Here is a 25239-nt window from a genome sequence, read left to right on the forward strand (position 1 = left end):
AAATTTTCTGATAACGCAAAGATAGGTAGGAAAGTAGCTTGCGAAGAGAACATAGGGCGGCGCAATGGCTAGCACCGCAGCCTCACAGCTGCAGCGACCCAAGTTTGGTTCTGGGTACTGCCTGTTCTCCCTGTGACCGCGTGGGTTTCTTCCGGGTGCTCCAGTTTCCTCCCACATCCCAAAGACTTGCGGGTTTATAGGTAAATTGGCCATTGTAAATTGCCCCTAGTGTAGGAAGGTGGTAGGAGAATTGAAGGAAGGTGGGGATGAGAGAAGCAAATGGGATTAATGTAGTATTAGTATAAAATGGGTGGTTGATGGTTGGCACGGACTCGGTGGGCCGAAGGGCCTGTTTCGGTGCTGTATCTCTCTATGACTATCAGGGGGCTACAAAAGGGATATAGATAGGTTAAGTGAGTGGGCATTGACCTGGCAAATGGAGTATAATGTGGGAAAGTGTGAAGTTGTCCACTTTGGCAGGAAAAATAAAAAAAGCATATTATCTGAATGGTGAGAGATTTCAGAGCTCTGAGATGCAAAGGGATCTGGGTGTCCTGGTGCAAGAATTGCAAAAGGTTAGTATGCAGGTACAGCACGTAATTAGGAAAGCTAACAGAATGTTATCGTTTATCACAAGGGGAATTAAATACAAAAGTAGGGAGGCTATGCTTCAGCTATACAGGGCATTGTTGAGACCACATCTGGAGTACGGTGTACAGTACTGGTCTCCTTATTTAAGGAAGGATGTAAATGCGTTGGAGGTAGTACAGAAAAAACGTTTACTAGACTAATACCTGGAATGGGCGGGCTGTCTTACGAGGAAGGATTCGACAGGATAGGCTTGTATCTGATGGAATTTAGAAGAGTAAGAGGCGACTTGATTGAAACATACAAGATCCTGAGGGGTCTTGACGGTGGATGTGGAAAGGGAGAATCAAGAACTAGGGGTCACTGTTTAATAATAAGGGATCGCCCATTTAAGACAGATGAGGAGAAATTTTTTCTCCAAGGGTCATTAGTCTTTGGAATTCTCTTCTTCAAAAAGGCGGTGGAAGCAGAGTCTTGGAGTATTTTTAAGACAGAGGTAGATAGATTCTTGATGAGCTAAGGGGTGGAAGGATAGCGTCATGGGAGATGTGGAGCAATCAGTTCAGGAATGAACTTATCGAATGGTAGAGCAGGCTTAAAAAGGTCCGAGTGACCTACTCCTGCTCCTAATTCGAATGTTCATATTGCAGGGAATGCATATTTTTCAGTGGGTCTTCCTGGTCTAACAAGAGCTCATAAGTAGAATGCAGGTTTCAGTGATAGTCATGAAATCAAAGATATCCAATAGCTGCAAACATATCATGAAAATATCCAGCATATGTACACTTGCCAAAACATCAAGGTACGGTCAGCTTTGTCACCACTTGTAACAATAAATTTTGCAGAGTGATGCACTCACTCGTCAAGAACTAGGAATGAAACTTCAGGTTTTCATCCCACTAGAAGAACGCTCAATATGGGCAGTGATTGATACTTTTATTGGCCGAGGAAAACCTATCCAGCATAATGAACCATTCATTGTATGTTGAAGGAGTTGACAGTAGCGTAGTGTTAATGTTACTGAACTAGTAATCCAGGGGCTCAAGCTGCTGCCTGGGGACACTGGTCCAAATCCCGTGGCAACTAGTGATTCAGTGATGTCCTTCAGGCAAGGAAATCTACTGTCCTTACCTGGTCTGGCCATGTGACTCCAGACCAACAGCAATGTGGCCAACTCTTAACTGCCCTCTGAAGTGGCCGAGCAAGCCATTCAGTTGACCAGTGCAATTAGGGATGGGCAACAAATAATGGCAGTCAACGACACCACATCCATGAAACAAAAAAAAAGAGATTTTAATCCAAAAGGACCAAAGAAAAGCCTTTCGATCATTTCACTTGCTTTTAAAAAAAGGATGTCGACAGTAAACAAAGTGCATGAGCTATATTTCAAGACAAACCCATATGTAAATGCTAAACTCAATGATCTCCTCAACTAACCAAACTCAATTTTTTTCACCATACGTAGCCAATCTAAAATTACTATGCTTGGCACAAGGATTTTTTTCTTCTATTTCATTTCTACAATTAGGAATAACTACTGGGGTACTTCTAAGAGAAACTATCAGCACAGAGTTAACCATAGGTTTTACTCAAACAGATTTGTGTCCTTAAGTAGCAATTAGATCACATAACTAGGTAATGCATTTCAAAATGAATTTTAAGATCATGCATAGGGTAGTTTAGGGAGGTGGCACAGTCCGTCATTAATGCAGCTAACATTTTACAGCTGGTACTACGTTACAAAGGTGCTAAAACAAACAGATGCACATTAAAAACTCGTTAAAACTTCTGATTTCTGGCGCTGAGCCATACAGACCACAAAGTCTCAAGCTCAATCCTTAGACTCGTGAGTGGACATGACAGATAAGGTAGGATCAGGATTAACTGATGGCCCCCAACAGTTGCCAATATTTACAATAAGCCACACTTGAAAAATTCTGACTTGGGTAAGTCATCACACATGCCTGTGGCCTTTTACTGCAGAAAGAAGCAATCACTTTCAGGAGGGAAGTTGGTAAAGGAACAACAAAATTGGAGAAAATAAATCCTACTTCAGTGTATATTTAGGCACACAGAACATCTGTACCAATTTCTCATGTCCAATAATTTATACACACATTATGAGAGCAAGCCAGCGCCAACCACATTAAAATCTGATCACCATAGATAGACATGATATCAATCTAGAATTGCTATGAAAACTGCACTAACAACTAACATTTGTACCATACAATGAATCACTGATTTATGATTTTATTACTTATTTGGTTGATTTTTTTTTATCAACTACTTTAAGTTCATCTACATATATCCCCCAGTTTTTACAGGCTACATGTTTAGGCGGGAGTAAGCTCAATTCATATAAGCCTATCCACTGAAACCACCTGACTTCTCCCTGCCTTCCAATAACATTATATTCATGAACTTGTTGCATGATTTCTTTAAATGACCAACTAATGAAACACATTCAACTAAAAACCATTCATAAAGTGAAAAAGGTTACTTCATATACTTGAAATAGCTACATTTCTCAACTCGCTCCAAATCAGCAAATTAACAGGCCTGAATAACAAACCAGTGCAGACATCCCACTACTCATGAAAATAACCCTTACAATAAACAAAGCACAAAGTGGAAAATTTCCCATGAAAATGTAGGACCAAGTGTATTTGGGCATAGTCAGTGATATTAAAGATATGCAAGTCAACATAGAGTTATGCATTTCTTCCTATGACATGAGAAAAAGGATAAAAAAGACTTGCACACGTATAGCACCTTTCATGATCGCAGGACATGCCAAAGCACTTTACAGCCAATAAAGTACTTTTGAAGTGTAGTCACTATTACAAAGTAACAAACAGTTTAGGATACAAGCCAACAGATAAATAGGAAGCAACCATTCAACTGATTTTTGGGCAAGACCTGTTTATCTACAATGGCATTTTATTCTAAATGTTCCTGCTCAGGAATGCAATATTATATTTTTTCATGATTATTTATAATACAGTTCGTACATGCATTCAGGAAGGTGGTAACTCACTCATGTAACTCCACAGTCGTCATATGTCCACAAGGAGATAAAAAAAACAGCACAGATTCAAGGCAAAGTTCAGTGCTCATCCAGGTATGCACTTCCTTTTTTCAGGTTCAAACAGGACACTGGACAATTCAAATGAACAGCTGAGAAGTACAAGCAATTCTGAACTAAGTAGTGTTCACAAATTTTCTGCAAATCTATAGCAATAAAGTTTTTGTCTGTCCAGACTGCTTTAACTGGCCAGTTTAAGGGATGCATTTGTTAGTTAGTTTATTTGATTGGTGGTGCCTGATGCACATGGAGCATGCGGAGGACTGGAGAACATGACACATGCTGCTGCCGCCGATGATTAGTGGTGGCAGCAGAGTGGGGAGATTGGTGGGAACAGAAATAGCAGAAGGAAAGGGGATCCCAACAGATACCCTGTCCACAGAGATTGTTTTAGTGAAGGCCAGCAATAACGAGATAGGGATGGCATTGGAGGGATGAAAAGGAAAGGATGCAATGGCATGGGATGGTAATGGTATGGGAAGGGTGGATATGATGGTGGAAAAGTATGGCAAAACAGTGCAGCACTTATTTGATACAAATTGTTAGAAAGTTATTCTTTGCGCTAAAAATGGTGATTCACTGGATTTGAATGAAAAAGTTTAAGAAAGGCTGTCAAGTGAATTAAAAGAATGCATCAGCACTGATTCTAAACATGAAGATGTTAACAGTCTATACCCTCCAGAGTTTCGACACAGACTAACTCCAATGGGCATGCCACCACACAACTTAGACTCAAGGAAGGAGCAGTTATAATGTTGCAACAATACTTGAATCCTAAGCAATGACTTTGCCGTAAGATTGGTAGTTAGGAAACTGTTCTCTTCGATAAGACGCTGAAATTTTAACAGGCAGATTTCAAGGAAATAGTGTTTATTCCTCGAACAATATTTAGCCCTGCCTGTTCAACTGAGCAAAACAGTTCCCAATTAGACTTTCATAATTTATGACTAGAAACAAGTCACAAGGCCAGACTTTTGACAGAATTTGTATTTATACTCCTAGGCCTGTTTTTACACATGGACAGCTTTATATAGCTCTTTCCAGAATGAGAAGTTGTGATTCTGTTCAAGTCGTTGGTGAACGAATAACTAGAAATCCTATATTTAACCAAGTACTTTTGCAATAAAGATACTAATTTGACTGCAAATGTTTTGCGGATCTCTGCTAGTATCAATCCACTACAAATTTTACTTCAAATCAAAAATCAGCTACGCTTAAAATGGAATATATTATACATAAATGACTAAGATACAAGTATTTCCAAGTGCAATTGGCAAGACAGATTACATTTGCACCAGAAAACAAAACCTTGCCATTAAATTTCACATGAAATGCACTCATCACACATATGAAACCAGTAGTATTGAAAAGCAATATCACTTTTCCTCCAAACTTTATTGGTCTACTGGAAAAATATGAAAATTTGTTTTCAGTTATCTTAGGATGCATTTCCTTATCAAGCACAAGAATATTCTTGTTCTGAATATGTGGAACTGAACGGTCAAATAACACTTAAAAATATGACTGTTACATAAAATATTGCAAAGGGTAATTAGCACACAGTATTTTAAACCAATTGCATATTTTAAGCAAGTGCTCCTACCCTTAAATCAATATGCGATGAGGAGGAGGCATTGACAAAAAGACAGTGCACTACCAAGAGCTCAAGGCAAACAATCTTTTGGAAAATGTACTGGCTTATAAAGATTTTTTGCTTTTCTATTATGACCAGCTTTCCAATTGCCACCTGAAGACAACCATCACATAGGAAACTAGAATTTGTGCATTTGACAATATACAGGCACAATGAATGATAAGCATGGGTGTAATAAAGCTTTGACATTTCATTGACACCAAAGACACTGTTCTCAGCTTGAAATAGGACTATAACGAAGCTTCATTACTATCAAGTTTATTACGAATTCACATGTCTGAAAACATAATTTTGCTTAAATTTCAAGTAATTGTGGAAGAATAAAGTGAGAATGTACATTTCCTTTAAGTTCCATTCTTAATCTCATCAGTAGCTGGGTCCAAATCTTCATTTCTGGACCCAAGTTCAAATCTCTTACCCCAGACTGCTTCATCCAGGTGTGTTTGGATCTAAATAAACTGGCAGCTAAAGTCTGAATAGACTAATTATAATTCCGTGCGTGGCGGGCAGGGGACTCAATGTTACCCCGAATTGATTTTCCACACAAATAAAAAAACCACCTGAAGCACAGTGTACCATCTTAATGACTATACTTACAAAAGAATTTACTGAATATTATTTGAAAGGAAATAGCATAGAACCAGATCTTCATACTATGAACTATAAAGTGCTAAGCCTAATTTAGATTTGCAAGGGAGATAGAGGGGTGATCTGTGAAAGTCCTGGACAAGGACCTAAAACACATGACAGCGTGAAAGATGTGCTAATGGCCTTTTCACATTTTTTAAATTGATGAAATTAAGGGCAAGAGCATTTAATAAAACAACCCACTACTATTATAAAACATATCTAAATTAGTATACAACACGCACACAAAGATGACTAATTTTCTCATTAAAAAAAACTTAAATAGGAGATGCCTTATTTCAAAACTGAGCCCCCTAGGTCTAGATTCCCCCATGAGGGGAAACATCTTCGCAGCATCTACCTGGTCAAGCCCCCTCAGGATCCTATACGTTTCAGTAAGATCACTTCTCATTCTTCTAAACTCCAAAGAGTATAGGCCCAACCTGCTCAACCTTTCCTCACAAGACAACCCCTTCATCGGGAATCAGCCTAGTGAACCTTCTCTGAACTGCTTCCATTGCAAGTATATTCCTCCTTAAGACAAACCAAAACTGTACACAGTATTCAAGGTGCAGTCTTATCAATGCCTTGTATAGTTGTACCAAGACTTTCTTACTTTTGTACTCCATCCCCCTTACAATGAATGCCAACATTCCACTCGTCTTCCTAATTACATGCTGTACTTACATGCTAACTTTGTGATTCATGTACAAGGACATCCAGATCCCTATGTACTGCATCATTCTGCAGCCTCTCCATTTAAATAATTTGCTTTTCTAGTCTTCCTGCCTAAGTGAACCGCACATTTTCCCACATTATACTCCACCTGCCACATTTTTGCCCACTCACTTACCTATCTACATGTCTTTGCAGACACTTGGTGCCCTCCTCATAACTTGCTTTCCTATCTATCTTCGCATTGTACACAAATTTGGATACAATACACTTGCTGCCTTCGTTCAAGTCATTAATATAGATGGTAAACAATTGAGGTCCCAGCACGGATCCCTGTGGCACTCCAAAAGTTACAGTTTGACAATCTGAAAATGCCCCATTTATCCCGACTCTGTTTCCTGTTAGCCAATCCTCTATCCATGCTAATATATTACCCCCAACACGAGTTCTAATCTTTTGTAGTAGCCTTTCATATGGCACCTTATCAAATGCCTTTTGCAAATCCAAATACACTACATCTACTGGTTTCCCTTTATCCACCCCACTTGTTACATCCTCAAAGAGCTCTGATAAATTTGTCAAACACAATTTCCCTTTCATAAAACCAAACTGGTTCTGCCTAACAGCATTATGATTTTCCAAATATCCTTTTACTTCCTTAATAATGGATTCTAGTATTTTCCCAATGACAAATGTCAGGTTAGCAAGAGTTTCCCGCTAACACCCCTGCCTGCCCACCACCACCACCACCCCCCACGCCCCCCCCCCCCCCCACCACTTCTTGGATAGAGGTGTTACATTTGCTGTTTTCCAATCTGCAGGGACATTTCTAGAAATCAAAGGAATTTTGGAAGATTACAACCAATGCATCCAATATCTCTGCAGCCACTTCTTTTAAGACCCTAGGATGCAGGCCATCAGGTCCTGGGGACTTGTCAGCCTTTGGTTCCATTACTTTTCCTCAAATGATAGAGGTTGTTATAAGTTCTGCTCTCCCTTTTCTGCTATTCTTAGAATGTTTTTGTGTCTTCTATTGCAAAGACAGATACAAAGTACTTGTTCAAAGTCTCTGCCATTTCCTTTGATCTAAATAATTTTTTTTTAATTATGTGCATTTTAAGTGAAAATATTAAAATTTTTAGATATGTTTGTGACCTTGAACATAAACCAGATACAAGATATTAACAAACTTGCAGGATGGCGATGTAAATGTCAAATAAATTTCAATATAGCTAAGTGTGAGGTTGAGCACACTCCTCTGAAAATTGAAGAGCAGAGCAGCAAAGGGATCTCATTGTACAGATACAACTATCAGGGAAAGTTGCGAGCCGGGGTAATAAGGCCATAAAGCAAAGCACTGGGTCCGCTTCTCGAAGGATAAAATTGAAATGAAGTTATGTGAAATTTTCAGAGAACTGTGGTTAGACCACACAAGAGTACTGTGCACAGTTTTGGTCTCCATATTATAAAAAGGATATAGAGGCAAAGGGGAAGGTGCCAAAAAATTCAGGGGGATACCAGAACTGAGAGGTTATAACTTTCAGAACAGACTAAACAGGGACAGTTTCTCTAGAAAAGAGAAAGCTAGGTGCGACCTTGAAAGAGATTATGGAAGTGCTCAAGAAAACAAAAACATAAGAACTAGGAGCAGGAGTAGGCAATTCAGCTCCTCAAGCCTGCTCCGCCATTCAAAACAATCGTGGCTGATCTCATCTCGGTTTCAACTCCACTTTCCTGCCCGTTCTCCACAACCCTTCAATCCATTACTAATTAAAAATCTGCCTATCTCCTCCTTAAATTTACTCAATGTCCCGGCATCCACCGCACTCTGGGTTAGTGAATTCCACAGACTCACGACCCTTTGAGAGAAGCAATTTCTCCTCAGCTCGGTTTTAAATTTGCTACCCCTTATCCTAAAACTATGACCTCTCGTTCTAGATTGCCCTACCAGAGGAAACATCCTCTCTACGTCTACTTTGTCAATCCCCTTAATCATCTTGTATACCTCAATGAGATCTCCTCTCATTCTTCTGAACTCTGGAGAGAAAAGGCCTAAACTGCTCAATCTCTCTTCATAAGACAAACCCTTCATCTCTGGAATCAATCTAGTGAGCCTCCCTCTGAACTGCCTCCAATGCAGCTACATCCCTCCTCAAATAAGGGGACCAAAACTGTACGCAATACTCCAGGTGCAGTCTCACTAACGCCTTGTACAATTGCAGCAACACTTCCCTACTTTTATATTCTATTCCTTTAGCAATAAATGCCAAAATTCCATTTGCCTTCCTTATTACCTGCTGCATCTGCATATTAGTTTTCTGAAATTCATGCAAGAGGACACCCAGATCCCTCTGCACCAAAGCACACAGAAGTTTCTCTCCATTTAGATAATTTGCCTTTCTATTCTTCCGACCAAAATGAATAATCTCACACTTATCCACGTTAAACTCCATCTGCCAAATTTTGGCTCATTCACCTAACCTATCCATATCCATTTGTAAATTTATTTCTTTATTGCACCATACTATCCCACCTATTTTAGTGTCATCTGCAAATTTGGCTACGGTACCTTCTATTCCTGCATCTCAGTCATTAATATAGATTGTAAATAGTTGGGACCCGAGGACCAAACCCTGTGCACCCCACTAATTACATCTTACCAACCAGAAAAGGACCCATTTATCCAGACTCTGTTTTTTGTTCGTTAGCCAATCCTCTATCCAAGCTAATAAATTGCCTCTAACCCCATGTGATCTTACCTTGTGTATTAACCTTTTGTGCTGCACCTTATCAACTGCCTTCTGGAAGTCCCTATATACTACATCTACAGGATCCCCATTATCCACTTTACTTGTTACAGCTTCGAAGAACTCTAGCAAATTAGTCAAACACGATTTACCCTTTATAAAACCATGCTGACTCTGATGGATTGCGTTTTGACTTTCTAAATACCCTGTTATTACTTCCTTAATAATGGATTCTAACAATTTCCCAGTGACAGATGTTAAACTAACTGGTCTATAGTTTCCTACTTTCTGCCCCATTCCCTTTTTGAATAAGGGTGTTAAATTAGCATTTTTCCAATCCACTGGAACCTTCCTCGCATCCAGGGAATTTTGGATTATAACCAATGGATCCACTATCTCTGCTGCCACTTCCTTTAAGACCCTAGGATGTAGGCCATCAGGCCCTGGGGACTTGTCTGCCTTCAATCCCATTAGTTTGCTCAGTACTTTTTTCCTAGTGATTATGATTGTTCTAAGTTCCTCCCTTTCTATAACCTCTGCATTACCTGCTACTATTGGGATGGTACTAGTGTCCTCCACCATGAAAACTGAGGCAAAATACTGATTTAGTGTCTCTGCCATTTCTGTGTTACCCACTATTAACTCCCCAGTCTCATACTCCAAGGGACCAACATTCACTTTCGCTACTCTCTTCCCTTTTATATACTTATAGAAGCTTATGCTATCCATTTTTATATTTTGTGATAGTTTTCTTTCATAATTTACCTTTACTCTTTTTATTACTTTTTTAGTCACCCTTTGTTGATCTTCAAAAGTTTCCCAATCTTCCAGCCTGCAATATGGTATGCCTTAGTTTTTGTCTTTGTTATCCTTAACTTCCTTGCTCAGCCATGGATGTTTTCGACCCCCCCCCCCCCCCGCCACCTTACAATCTTTCTGCCTCTCTGGAATATATTTTAGTTAAGGAGATATTCAATTCCTCCCAAATGTCTGCCACTGCTTTTTAGTCTTCCTGCCCAGTCCACTAGAGCCAAATCTGTCCTCATGCTTATGTCATTACCTTTAACTCCAGAATGCTACTGTGGGGTAGAGGTAGGCATAGAGAATGTACTTCCACTTGTTTTTTGGGGGGGGGGGGGCAAAAACAGGGAGGAACACCAAAGCCAGACGTTATCAATATAGAATGGTCACTAATAAATCCAATAAGGAATTCAGGAGAATGTTCTTTGCCTAGACAGTAATTAGAATGTGGAACTTGCTACCACAAGGAGCACTGGGGAGGTAAATAGCACAGATAATTTAAGGGTAAGCTAGATAAGCACAGGAGGGAAAAAGATTACGCTGACAGGATTTGATGAAGAGGTGGAAGCAGGCTTGTGTGAAGGATAAACATCAGCAGACTAGTGGGACTGAACACTCTTTTTGTACTATGCATTCTATAGAACTTGCTGTAAAATTCGGACAACCAATAGCGCAAATCTCAATCATCAAAAGGTCAGACCAACCATCATCTCCTACACTGTTGCTTTCAAAATGGTCGACTCAGCAATGTAAAAGAGGGTTATAAATGCAGTGTTCCACATATCTGCCTGCAATCTCTAATAATGCCAACAAGCCCAGTGTCTTAGTGTCACACTAAGACATCAAATACAGTTTGTTTATTTAGGGTTAACTTTTTAGCTAAATCAGTAATCAGAAGACCAAAATATGAGTGCTCAATACTGTATTATGTCCACAAGTGACAGCTCAAATCAGTTACCAAACTAGTCATCATTCTCGCACAAACATAACACAAACAAATGTACACTTACATCCGACCAACCTTAAAGTATAACAAATGGATAGCAACAGATCACTGAACTATCAATCTTCGATATTTAAATAACTAGTCTGAAATGATAAAACTACGAACCTAAACGAAATTAAGTTATTATTGAAAAAAAAATGTATTCATTCATCCTTTGCGTGCATATGAAAACAGCATCGCACACAACATTATTTACTGGTGACCCAGAAGGATCTGTGTAGGGGCCTCAACTGTCCACCCGATTTATCAACCAACTTAGATGACAGGATAGAAAGCCACATATTTAAATTTGCTGATGACACAAAGAAAGGTGGCATTGAAAGCATAAAATTACCAAGACAATAGATTAAGCGAATGGGCGGAACTGTGGCAAATAGGATTTTCACGTGGGCAACTGAGGTCATCCACTTTCGGCCTAAAAAGAACAGGGTATTTTCTAAATAGTGAAAAGCTAGAAAGAGTGGAGGTCCAGGTACACAGATCATTAAAATGTCATGGATAGGTACAGAAAATCAGAAAGGCTAATGCAGTACTGGCCTTTCTATCTCGAGGATGAGAATACAAGGAGGGAAGATGTCATTCTTCAGCAATACAAACCCCTAGTTAGACCATACCTAGAGTACTGAGAGCAGTTCTGGGCACCACACCTTAGAAAGGATAGATTAGCCTTGGGGCAGGGCAGAGTAGATTTACCAGAATAATTTAACCCTTGGAGGCTAGTTAAGACAAGAAATTACACAAATTAGGGTTGCATTCTCTGGAATTTAGAAGATAAGGGCTGATTTAATCAAAATTTCCAATATATTGAGGGGAACAGATAAAAGGTAGATAGAAACTATTGCCACTGTTGGCGAGTCTAGGACAAGGGAACGTAGTTAAAAATTACAGCCAGACCTTTCAGGAGTGAAATTATAGAATCATAGAATGGTTACAGCACAGAAGGGGGCCATTCAGCCCTTTGTGTCCGTGCCAGCTCTCTGCAAGAGAAACTCAGCTAGTCCCATTCCCCTGCACTTGCCTCATAGCCCTCAAATTTTCTCTTCAGATAATTATCCAATTCCCTTTTGAAAGCCATGATTATATCTGTCTCCGCCACACTCGGGCATGGCATTCCAGATCCGAACTATTCACTGCGTAAAAAGTTTTTTCTCGTGACGGCTTTGTTCTTTTGCCCGTCACCATAAAGTGGTATCCTCTGGTTCCTGATCCGTCCAGCAATGCAACATTTTTCTCTCCATCTACTCTGTTCCGACTGCTCATGATTTTGAACACCTGTCAAATCTCCTCTCAACTTCCCTTTCTCTGAGAACAGCCCCAGTTTCACCAATCTAACCTTGTAACTGAAGTCCCTCATTCCTTGAGCCATTCTCGTACATCTTGTTTGCATCCTCTCTAATGTCTTCACATCTTTCCTGAAGTGTGATGCCCAAAACTGGATACAATACTCAACTGAGGCAGCACCAGTGTTGCATAAAGGTTCACCATAACTTCCTAGCATTTGTGCTCTATGCCTCTATTTATAAATCAAAGGATCCCATATGCCTTTTTAACCACTTTCTTAACCAACTTCAATAATTTGTGCACATATCCCCCAGGTCTCACTGCTCCTGTACCCCTTTAGAATTGTACCCTTCAATTTATCTTGCCTCTCCTCGTTCTTCCTACCAAAATGCATCATTTCGCACATCACTGTATTAAATTTAATCTGCCACATGTCCACTCTTTCAACCAATCTACGTTTTCTTGAGGTCTATCACCACCCTCCTCACAGTCCGCAGTACTTGCAAGTTTAGTGCCATCAGCAAATTTTGAAATTGTGCCCTGCACACCCAAATCTACGTCATTGGTATAGACCACGAAAAGCAGGCGTCCTAGAACTGACCCCGGGGATTCCCATTCTATACCTTCCTCCAGCGTGAAAAACAACCCTTCACCACTCATGCTTCCCATCACTCAGCCAACTTCGTATCCCTGTTGCCACTGTGTCTTTTATTCCATGGGTTTTAACTTTGATAAACTACCACACAGCTTTTGGAAGTCCACGTACACCGTATCAACAGCATTACCCTCATCAACCCTGTTACCTCATCAAAAATTCAAGCAAATTCGTTGAACACTATTTGCCGTTAACAAACCTGTGCTTCCTTTCATTTACCACATTTGTCAAAATGACTGCTAATTTTGTCCCAAATTATCATTTCTAAAAGCTTTCCTACCACAAGGTTAAACTGATTGGCCTGTAGTTTATGGGCTTAGCTTTACACCAGTTTTTTTGAACAAGGGTGTAACATCTACAATTCTCCAGTCCTCTGGCACCACCTCTATATGAAGACAATTGGACCATTATTGCTAGCACTTCCGTTATTTACACCCTTACTTCCCTCAGTATCCTTGGATGCACATCAGGTCCTGGTGATAACTTAAAATATACTCAGCCTTTCTAATACCTCCTGTCAATTTTTAGCCCATTCAGCATCTCTACTTCCTCCTCTTTCAATATGACTTTGCATTTGTCTTTACCAAGGAAGATATTGTTGCCAAAGTACTCATTTCGTACCCCAGCCAAGGCCACTGCCTCCATGTATAATCCTCTTACTGGTGCCTCAATGGCCCCACCCCTCCTTGTACTAGCCTTCTGCTATTAAAATGTCTATAGCCGACTTCTGGCTTCCCTTTTATGTTAGCTATCAGTCTCTTCTCTCTGCTTATTACATTAATTATCCAAATATAGGCAGGGATAGTAAAGCCCCCATTATAACATCGATAATTCTTGCACTTCTCTGCAATTTCCTTGCAAATTTGCTCCTCTACATCTATCCGATGGTTGGTGGCCTACAGAATACACCCAGAAATGTAATGGTACCTCTATTGTTTCTTAGCTGTAACCAAATGGATTCTGTCCGAGGAGGCCAAGGACATCGTCTCTCTCCAGCACTGTAATATTCTGCTTAATTAATACTGCTACCCCTCCTCTCGTTCCTTCCCCATCTTGCCTAAACACCTTGTATTCAAAGAACAAAAAAAAACAAAGAACAAAGAAAATTACAGCACAGGAACAGGCCCTTCGGCCCTCAAAGCCTGCGCCGATCCAGATCCTCTATCTAAACATGTCGCCTATTTTCTGAGGGTCTGTATCTCCTTGCTTCCTGCCCATTCATGTATCTGTCTAGATACATCTTAAAAGACGCTATCGTGCCCACGTCTACCACCTCCGCTGGCAACGCGTTCCAGGCACCCACCACCCTCTGCGTAAAGAACTTTCCACGCATATCCCCCCTAAACATTTCCCCTCTCACTTTGAACTCGTGACTCCTAGTAATTGCATCCCCCACTCTGGGAAAAAGCTTCTTGCTATCCACCCTGTCTATACCTCTCATGATTTTGTGCACCTCAATCAGGTCCCCCCTCAACCTCCGTCTTTCTAATGAAAATAATCCTAATCTACTCAACCTCTCTTCATAGCTAGCGCCCTCCATACCAGGCAACATCCTGGTGAACCTCCTCTGCACCCTCTCCAAACCATCTACATCCTTTTGGTAATGTGGCGACCAGAACTGCACGCAGCATTCCAAATGTGGCCGAACCAAAGTCTTATACAACTGTAACATGACCTGCCAACCCTTGTACTCAATACCCCGTCCGATGAAGGAAAGCATGCCGTATGCCTTCTTGACCACTCTATTGACCTGCGTTGCCACCTTCAGGGAACAATGGACCTGAACACCCAAATCTCTCTGTACATCAATTTTCCCCAGGACTTTTCCATTTACTGTATAGTTCACTCTTGAATTGGATCTTCCAAAATGCATCACCTCGCATTTTCCCTGATTGAACTCCATCTGCCATTTCTCTGCCCAACTCTCCAATCTATCTATATTCTGCTGTATTCTCTGACAGTCCCCTTCACTATCTGCTACTCCACCAATCTTAGTGTCGTCTGCAAACTTGCTAATCAGACCACCTATACTTTCCTCCAAATCATTTATGTATATCACAAACAACAGTGGTCCCAGCATGGATCCCTGTGGAACACCACTGGTCACACGTCTCCATTTTGAGGAACTCCCTTCCACTACTACTCTCTGTCTCCTGTTGCCCAGCCAGTTCTTTATCCATCTAGCTAGTACACCCTGGATCCCATGCGACTTCACTTTCTCCATCAACCTACCATGGGGAACCTTATCAAACGCCTTACTGAAGTCCACGTATATGACATCTACAGCCCTTCCCTCATCAATCAACTTTGTCACTTCCTCAAAGAATTCTATTAAGTTGGTAAGACATTTCCTTCCCTGCACAAAACCATGTTGCCTATCACTGAGAAGCTCATTTTCTTCCAAATGGGAATAGATCCTATCCCTCAGTATCTTCTCCAGCAGCTTCCCTACCACTGACGTCAGGCTCACCGGTCTATAATTACCTGGATTATCCCCGCTACCCTTCTTAAACAAGGGGACAACATTAGCAATTCTCCAGTCCTCCGGGACCTCATCCGTGTTTAAGGATGCTGCAAAGATATCTGTTAAGGCCCCAGCTATTTCCTCTCTCGCTTCCCTCAGTAACCTGGGATAGATCCCATCCGGACCTGGGGACTTGTCCACCTTAATGCCTTTTAGAATACCCAACACTTCCTCCCTCCTTATGCCGACTTGACCTAGAGTAATCAAACATCTGTCCCTAACCTCAACATCCATCATGTCCCTCTCCTCGGTACCGATGCAAAGTACTCGTTTAAAATCTCACCCATTTTCTCTGACTCCACGCATAACTTTCCTCCTTTGTCCTCGAGTGGGCCAATCCTTTCTCTAGTTACCCTCTTGCTCCTTATAAATGAATAAAAGGCTTTGGGGTTTTCCTTAACCCTGTTTACTAAAGATATTTCATGACCCCTTTTAGCCCTCTTAATTCCTCGTTTCAGATTGGTCCTACATTCCCGATATTCTTTCAAAGCTTCATCTTTCTTCAGCCTCCTAGACCTTATGTATGCTTCCTTTTTCCTCTTAGCTAGTCTCAATTTCACCTGTCATCCATGGTTCCCTAATCTTCCCATTTCTATCCCTCATTTTCACAGGAACATGTCTCTCCTGCATGCTAATCAACCTCTCTTTAAAAGCCTCTCACATATCAAATGTGGATTTATCTTCAAACAGCTGCTCCCAATCTACATTCCCCAACTCCTGCCGAATTTTGGTATAGTTGGCCTTCCCCCAATTTAGCACTCTTCCTTTAGGACCACTCTCGTCTTTGTCCATGAGTATTCTAAAACTTACGGAATTGTGATCACTATTCCCAAAGTAGTCCCCTACTGAAACTTCAACCACCTGGCCGGGCTCATTCCCTAACACCAGGTCCAGTATGGCCCCTTCCCAAGTTGGACTATTTACATACTGCTCTCGAAAACCCTCCTGGATGCTCCTTACAAATTCTGCTCCATCTAGACCTCTAACACTAAGTGAATCCCAGTCAAAGTTGGGAAAATTAAAATCTCCTATTAGCACCACCCTGTTGCTCCTACATCTTTCCATAATCTGTTTACATATTCAGCATTATTTAGTACCCAGTCTTGGACTTTTTTGAGCCAGGTCTCCATTATTGCCTCATCATAATCTGTTTCTGTGCCTACAGTGCGCCAAGCTTATTTACCATGCGCCATGCGATCACAAATACGCACTGTAAACCTAATTTAGATCTTAGTTTCTCCCTTCAAATGTTACATGCTGGTTCCAATCCCCCCGTCAAGTTAATTTAAACCCTTTGAGACGCAAAAGAGTGGTAGAAATTTGGAACTCTGCTGCTTCTACAAATGGCAGGTGCTAGATTAATAGTTAATTATAAAACTGAGCATGATAGATTTGCTATCCAAAGATGTTAAGGGATATAGGGCGAGCTCACAAATCAACCATGATCTCAATGAATGGGGGATCAAGCTCAAGGGTAAAAATGGCATACTCCTGTTCCTATGTTCCTTCCCAACTGAAAAAGGTACAACCTCATCATACCAAACAAAAATTTGTGTATGTGTGTATTAAAAACAGGTTATGAATTTATAGCTCTATTTTACACACTTATGCTGCAAAATAGGGCTTGCATGCATGGTCTCATTTATTTATTTAGAGATACAGCATTGAAACAGGCCCTTCGGCCCACCAAGTCTGTGCCGACCAAGAACCACCCATTTATACTAACCCTACAGTAATCCCATATTCCCTACCACCTACCTACACTTGGGGCAATTTACAATGGCCAATTTACCTATCACCTGCAAGTCTTTGGCGGTGGGAGGAAACCGGAGCACCTGGCGAAAACCCACGCGGTCACAGGGAGAACTTGCAAACTCCACACAGGCAGTACCCAGAATCGAACCCGGGTCCCTGGAGCTGTGAGGCTGCGGTGCTAACCACTGCGTCCCATCAAATTTAGTGTAAACAGATCAAGTCATTAAACACAAACTGAACTGGGTCAACCTGATTCCTTGTACAAGTCCACATGCTCCTGAGGGCCATTCAACTGGCACCAGTAATGTTAATACATACAAGGCAAGGAGAAGCAAGTTAATACTCAGTGCTCTGGCTGTATCCCAATTGGGCTGTACATGCATTGCTTGAAGATGTATGGTGGGTCTGCATGATTCAGACTAAGCTCAAGACCTTAAGCGCAGCATGCCAGATTTAAATCTCAAATTGCAGTTTCAATGATTCAAATGCCATCTCACTAAATAATACTGGGTTAAGTACTATAAAGAGACACACCTCATAAGATCAGGTGAAAGGCAGGGAATTTAAATATTTCTGTGCAAGATTTTTGGACATTATCAGAGTCAAGTACAGTGTGAACCTCAGGTACTTATTATGTACTGTACTATTTCTTTGCACAAAGAATAAAAATGAGATAATGGCTAGATTTATTTTTTAAAAAGTCAAGACACAGCATTGTGAATGAACCCTTGAAACCCTCCTGACATCTTAAGGACAAATTATATTTATATAGCACTTTTAACGTAATAAATAATCCCAAGGCGCTTCACAGGATTATATAACAAAATATGACATTTAGCCACATAAGAATAAAAAGCTGCAATTACCAGTCACCTATACTCAATACAAGCTGATACATCCTACCACCAACTATTATGGTGTCCTCAAATAAAATAACCTGCTCCGCCAGATTCAAGTCACTTCATAATAGTGCTAAGATTTGCATAGATGGAACAGGAACCCAAGACTGAGATAACATTGAGTGCCCAATCAGCAGATATGAAGTAAGTCTGAACATTTAAATGACTAATAATTTTTAAGTAAACAATTATACAGCAAAAAGACATTTTATCATGACTGCAGCATGGTGCTCCCCAGCTGATAATGATTTCTTTCAGTTATATTTGTGAATTTTCTTGTATCGCTAAGGATATAGTGGCTCAGTTGGTAGCTCTCTTCCAAGTCAGATGGTCGCAGATTAATCCCCCACTCCTGAGATTTGCGCAAAAAATCAAGACTGACGTCAGAGCACTGATGAGAGATTGCTGCACTGTCAGAGGTGCTGTCTTTCAGAGGAGATGTAAAAGATCCCTTTTTTTTCAAACTGGTAATTTATCTGATTTGCTGTTTGCATGACCTTGTGCGCAAATTGGTTGCTGTGCTTGTCTGCGTAGCAGTACGCAATTCAAAAGTAATTCATTGATTGTAAAAATACTTTGGGAGATCTTAAGGACATAGCGGTCGGTGCTACATTAACACATTTGTTCTTAATTTTTTTTTTAGTGGATGATTTGCAGTGGTGGGGTGGGCTGGGGACAAGAGAAACTAAAATCACAAGACAATGCACTTGTACCAAAAACATTTCACAACAATTCTAAATGCTCTGAGCACTATTGACAAACCTATAAAATCAACATGCTTAAACTCAGTCTTACACAGTTCAAAATGCTCGCTCCAGATAAAAGTTGGAATATCAAAAATATATCATTGCAATCCTGCAGACTTTTCAAATAAACGCTGTCCATCATTATACTTAACTGACATCCTACTCTCAACAATCCTTACATCATAAGATAAAGGGTAAAGATTATTTACCTTGCAGCCAGAAGCTATTTGCTGGAGCACCCAAAAAACACACATCAGCTTTGTTGTTTGATACAACTGCTAAATGTCTCATCTCCATTAGTCTATAATTTTGTTCAATTCTCTCAAAAAAATAGGATTTAAAAGATTAAGAAAAGTTCTATGAACGCAACTTTTGAGCCCATACATTCTCCCAACACTGAGGAAATTAGATCAACTGTTAGTCAGTTGTTGCGCTAGAAACATGGTGTAGTGAAATGCGACAGATAACCACTGCAGAATAAGCTGTTGCGGGAACAAATCATAAGATAGTTATGCAAAAGGGGTTAAGGATAATAACTAATTATCAACAAAATTCAAAACAGCGCTGAACTCAAGATTAGATTTAAGTTTTGAAGACTTCCCTGAAACAGTCTGGACTTTTTGGGCGGTACACGAAGCTGAGTAAGATAATGAAGTTGTGCACAAGTTTAATGTACTTTTTTTTTTTAAGTTCATTATGCTTCTCTTGATCAAAAGCATATGATTACTGTAACAGTGGTTGGCACAAGCAACATTTCATGTTTTTCTTAAATTATGATTTTTTCACTTTCAAGTACCTTCATATTTAGCAATATAATTTGGCATATTATTTAGAAAAAGCTATTAAAAAGCATCTGTGATGTGAGTCCAACAAATTTTCAGTGAAATAAATATTGGTTTCTTGAAGAAAATTATACATAAAATATACATTAAATAGTCAGACAGGTGGTTTATTTCTGATCACCTGTTACAACCACTAAAGTAAGCAATAGCTACCTCCTGCTTGCAGAATGTTAAGTAAAACCAACTTTCATGAATGGACATTTTTCTTTAGCCTTCCACCATTCTCAACTTAGTATCAAAAAGGGCAACTACTGCCACTAACAGGCAGGGATGTTTCAGCCTGATTTTGCACTTTTTCTACACCACGTTCAAAGGAGAAAAAAGGTCCAGATTGATAATTTACTTATGCATTATAAAATCAATAACTAATACAATAATTAAGTCTCCAAAAGATGGATGAGAAAGAGTGATAAAAAGGTGTATGATGCCAACACAGGGTATCCCATTACCAATATGGGTGTCTAATTAGGGCATTGCGCTTACGGAAGTAAAGCACACTGAACTTTTCATCATTCAACAGGAAGACTGCTTGGAAGTTATATGCTAAACTCTTTCCAAAATTGCATATTGGTTTGTTTCTGCCAGTGTTTAAAAAAAAAGCACAAACTTAAATCCAAGTACATAATTTTGTTTCATGGTATGTAATTTCATGCAATATAGTTGCTGATCCCTTGCAAAATATGTGAAGGCCTTACAACCATAAGTTATGCCCAAAGCTGTCCTGAAACTAATGGTAAGGCTCGCCATTAATTACATTTACTGAAACCCTCACGAAAATATTAACTACATACATATTATGCCCATACACAAGAACAAAAGAAAGAAATAGGAGGTGTAGGCCACTTGATCCTTTGAGCCATTCAATAAGATCACACCTGATTTTCTGCAACTCTACCTTCCCGCACATTCCCCATTTCCCATGGTGCCCAAAAATCCTTCTTGAATATACTCAATAACTAATCACACACAGCTCCCTGGGGTAGAGAACTCCAAAGATTCACAACCCTTTGAATGAAAAAACTTCTCACATCAGTCCTAAATGGCTGACCCTTTATTTTGAGACTGTGGCTCCTAGTTCTCGGCTTCCCAGCCAGAGAAAACATACTCACAGCATCTCCCCAGTCAAGTTCCCTAAGAATTTTCTATGTTTCAATTAGATCACTTCTAATTCTTCTAAATTCTAGAGAACATAGGCCTAGTCTTCTCAATCTCTCCTGAAGGGACAATCCTCTCATCCCAGGAACCAGTCTCGCGAACCTTTGTTGCACTCCCACCAAGACAACTATATTTTTCCTTCAGTACGAGGGCAAAAACTCCAGATGTGGTCTCACCAAAGCCCTATATAACTGCATAGAGACTTCTTTAGTGTTATATGCCAATCCATTTGTACTAACAGCCAACATGCCATTTGCTTTCCTAATTGCTTGCTGTACACCTGCACATTAAATTGATGTGATTTATGTACAAGAACACCCAGGTCTCTCTGAATACCAACATTTCCCAGACACTCATTTTTAAAAAAAATTTGCTTTTTCATTTTTCCTACAAAAATGGCTAAGTTCACATTGCATTACCATGCAAGTTTGTTGGTCTGAAATATTCTAGATTCTACAAAGAAAAATTAAGATGGAAAAATTCCCTTAGGAAAAAAATTAAGCTAGGTTAAATCATCTTCAATGGGATGAGTAAGAAATTGAACCGGCTAATCTGCAACACAGTGCTGATGATGGAGTAAAGATTAATTTAACTGCCTTATTTATTACTAAAGGGGTTGCCTGGGAAGAAAATTCTACAAGCAAATTATTTCTAAGGGAGATGAGGAGAAATATGTTCACTCAGAGTTGGCAGGATCTGGCACTCTACCTGAAAAGTTTAGTTTAGAGATACAGCACTGAAACAGGCCCTTCGGCCCACCGAGTCTGTGCCGACCATCAACCACCCATTTATACTAATCCTACACTAATCCCATATTCCTACCACATCCCCACCTGTCCCTATATATTTCCCTACCACCTACCTATACTAGGGGCAATTTATATTGGCCAACTAACCTATCAACCTGCAAGTCTTTTGCGTGTGGGAGGAAACCGGAGCACCCGGAGGAAACCCACGCAGACACAGGGAGAACTTGCAAACTCCGCACAGGCAGTACCCAGAATCGAACCCAGGTCCCTGGAGCTGTGATGCTGCAGTAAAGGTGATGGAAACTTATCCATAAATAGTTTTAAAAGGGAGTTGGACAGATACTTTATGAGGAACTTACAGGGTTACGGACAAAAAGCAGGGGTGTAGAACTCAGCACGACTCCTCTTTCAAAGAGCCAGCACAGACACAGTGAGCCAAATGTTTTTTTTCTATGCTGCAAATTTCCATGATTCAAGGTTAAAGAAAAAAAGAAAAAAAACTTTAGCCACGATCAGGCCAAATGTTTTGATGTAAATTATCTATACTGTATTCACATTAATGCGTCCTATTCATATGCCACTCTCAGCTCATGTCTTTGTGATGTAATCAGCACTGCTGACTCACTTGAAGAAAACATGACTATATGAACACATTCATGACGGTCCAGAATATCCTGTAGGCTTCAGCTTTAGTATGATGGATGACATTTTAGTACTGTCTACACACATCATTCTAACAATTTTTGTACCTGAACACGGACTTATCTCAGAAAGGCTGGATTGCTCCAGATGGCATGCAGTAATATTTCTTCTGTATAATGAGTATTGCATGTAACTGCTTTATAGATGCACCATCTTTTCAGCATGTATCCAGATACCACAAGACAAATTTTACTTCTTAGAAAACTATGAATAATTTTATATTTCTAAAGTATCTTGGTTAGATATCTGATATTTGCAATTAAGTCATGATTTCATTTTAATAATTTTGACAGGAAAAAAGTAACAGCAGTAATTTTTTTTAAAATTCTCTTTGCAGGAACTCAAGTGTTTACACCACCAAAAACTATACAGCTTAACCTGGCCACATAATCAGTTTTTTTTTTAAAAAAGACATATACAAATTGTACGAACTAGCATACTGACATCTTTCTGAACACAGCATCATAGTCAGTGTTGCTTTTAAAAGTACCATTTTATGGAGCCCTGCCAAATAGTAAGCATATTTCCCTAGTAAGAGGTATATGCACAAGTACTTTTGCAATCTGGCAGTCTCAATTACTTTGATAATAGTATATTGTACACATGGAGATTCATTAACAAATCACTACAGCACAGCTTTAAAAGAACAACGTAGACTTCTCCTGATCAACCACTGTAAACAATATTTTTGCAACTATTTATACTGATTATGGACTAATTTCCACCAATAGTCCAGCACACTGCATCCACAGGATCAGCGCAACCACCAGATCATATGTTGGAAAATACATCACACAAGTGAAAATAACCAGATACCAAGAAATTAAGCATGAAGACCATAGAGAGAGGTTTTGAAAGAGGGCAGGGAAGAAGAAAGGCAAAAGGGTGTAACGACAGTGTTCCAGATTGTGGAGCCTAAAGTAGAGATGGGGCGAAACAAGGTCAGAATTGGATGTGTGGAGGAAGTGCAGAGGACAAGAACTGAATGAGGTTGTCAGACAAGGAAGGAACAAGCTCACGGAGGGACTTGAGGCCAAGACTTCTGAAATTCATGCATAAGTGAATAGGGAACCAAGGAAGACTGGCGAGAACACCAATAGTGAGCACAGCATAGAATGCAAACAATGCAGTGGGAAGTACCATATGAGTTACAATTCCAGATAAAGCCATGAATTGGGTACATGCTGCAATATACCACATTCATCAACAGAAACCATCGCATTTAAAACCAAGTGACTCTCAGCTGCAGCATTTCTGTTTCATCAGAACTGAATAATTTAGAAAATTAGATATTTTGCCAGCCTAAGTTTTGAAACTCAAATAAATTAATACTGCTATCGCAATTAGCAATTCATACTTCATCTTGCATGCTTAAAGACATGTTGCAGCAGAATTTATTCTGGTGTGCATTTATGGACGCATTAATATAGTAATGTTTAGAATGCATTAAGCCAAATTTTGTGTACAAAAATAACTTGTATTTATGAGGCACCTTTCGCTACATCAGGATGTCTGTCCCATAGCCAGTAAAGTACTTTTTGAAGACACTGTTGCAGGGAAATGCAGCAGCCAATTTGCACATTCAAGGTCCCACAATCAGCAGAGAGATAAATGGACGATTAAACTATTGCTGATATTGGTGGATGAATAAATGTTGGCCAGGATGTTGGGGAAAACTCCCTGCTCTTCTTCGTATTGTGCCATGGAATCTTTTACATCTATTGAGACGTAAAGTCTCATCTAAAAGGCAATAATGCCAACAATGCAGTTGCACTGGACTGTCAGCTAGATTATCTGCTTAAGTCTTTGGAGTGGTGCTTGAACCCACGACCTTTTGACTTAGACAAGAGTTCTACCACTAACAGCTGGCACAGATATAAAAATAAAAATCAGATATCCAAATTCCAAAATATATGAGCATAAAATACATAGAGCCTGGAGAATACTTTTACTTATTTTGATGCTGAATGCAAGGCTGCAAGAATTCCACCAACAATATCTTTTTTGCTAAACAGAAATTGTCACAAAGACTGAACTTTTCCCTATTTCAACTCTACAAGCTTTAAAATCACGTGACTGACAATCCAATTCCATGTCACAACAAACTGAAATTTTATGGTGCTGAAGTGAAAGTATCAAATCTGAATGGACCTTTGGTGAAAAGGATATTCTAAGTATACAAAACAAACTAATAATAAAACTTTTTTGAAAGGACCACTTTATTAAAGACCAACTGAAATTAGTTCGAGATTCAGGCCTGAATGTGTCTTTTAGGAGACCAAAAGTTAATTATGGGCAGTTTTCATCAAATTTATTGAAAATGACACTGGCAATACAACCTAAACAAAACTTACACATTTCCTTGGTCAATAAAAATTCTAGTTGTGCACGTTAAGACACTCTAGGTAAATATCCATTCATTAAAACAATTTTAATTAAATTAGTTTTAGTGATGTTTTAGTTTGCAAATGTACCAGACCTTAACGTACTACAAATTAAGAGTCATAATTCTCAATGTACAAGGATTTGCCATGGAACCTGGCACCTGTACACATCAGGTTAAAAGTTTATCTGTACATACTCAGCATATTAAAAACGTTTTCAATATTTATGGCATATTAATTGGTTTGCCCTTGCCTTGTGTGCATTACAGCCCAATATTTAAAAATCATTTTTACCAGGTATCACCCCCCCACCCCAAACCATAATTTTACAAAACACTCTTTCAAATGGATTTGGCTATTG

The 25239-nt window shown here is 39.7% G+C and overlaps 1 protein-coding gene across 3 annotated transcripts in view; it reads right to left on the reverse strand.

Moving 5' to 3' along the window:
• Window positions 1–25239, reverse strand: part of dyrk1aa (dual-specificity tyrosine-(Y)-phosphorylation regulated kinase 1A, a) — a 142919-nt gene that overhangs the window by 116575 nt on the left and 1105 nt on the right. The window lies entirely within an intron of this gene.

The sequence above is a fragment of the Heterodontus francisci genome, chromosome 10, assembly GCF_036365525.1.
Source record: "Heterodontus francisci isolate sHetFra1 chromosome 10, sHetFra1.hap1, whole genome shotgun sequence".
Classification (NCBI taxonomy): domain Eukaryota; kingdom Metazoa; phylum Chordata; class Chondrichthyes; order Heterodontiformes; family Heterodontidae; genus Heterodontus; species Heterodontus francisci.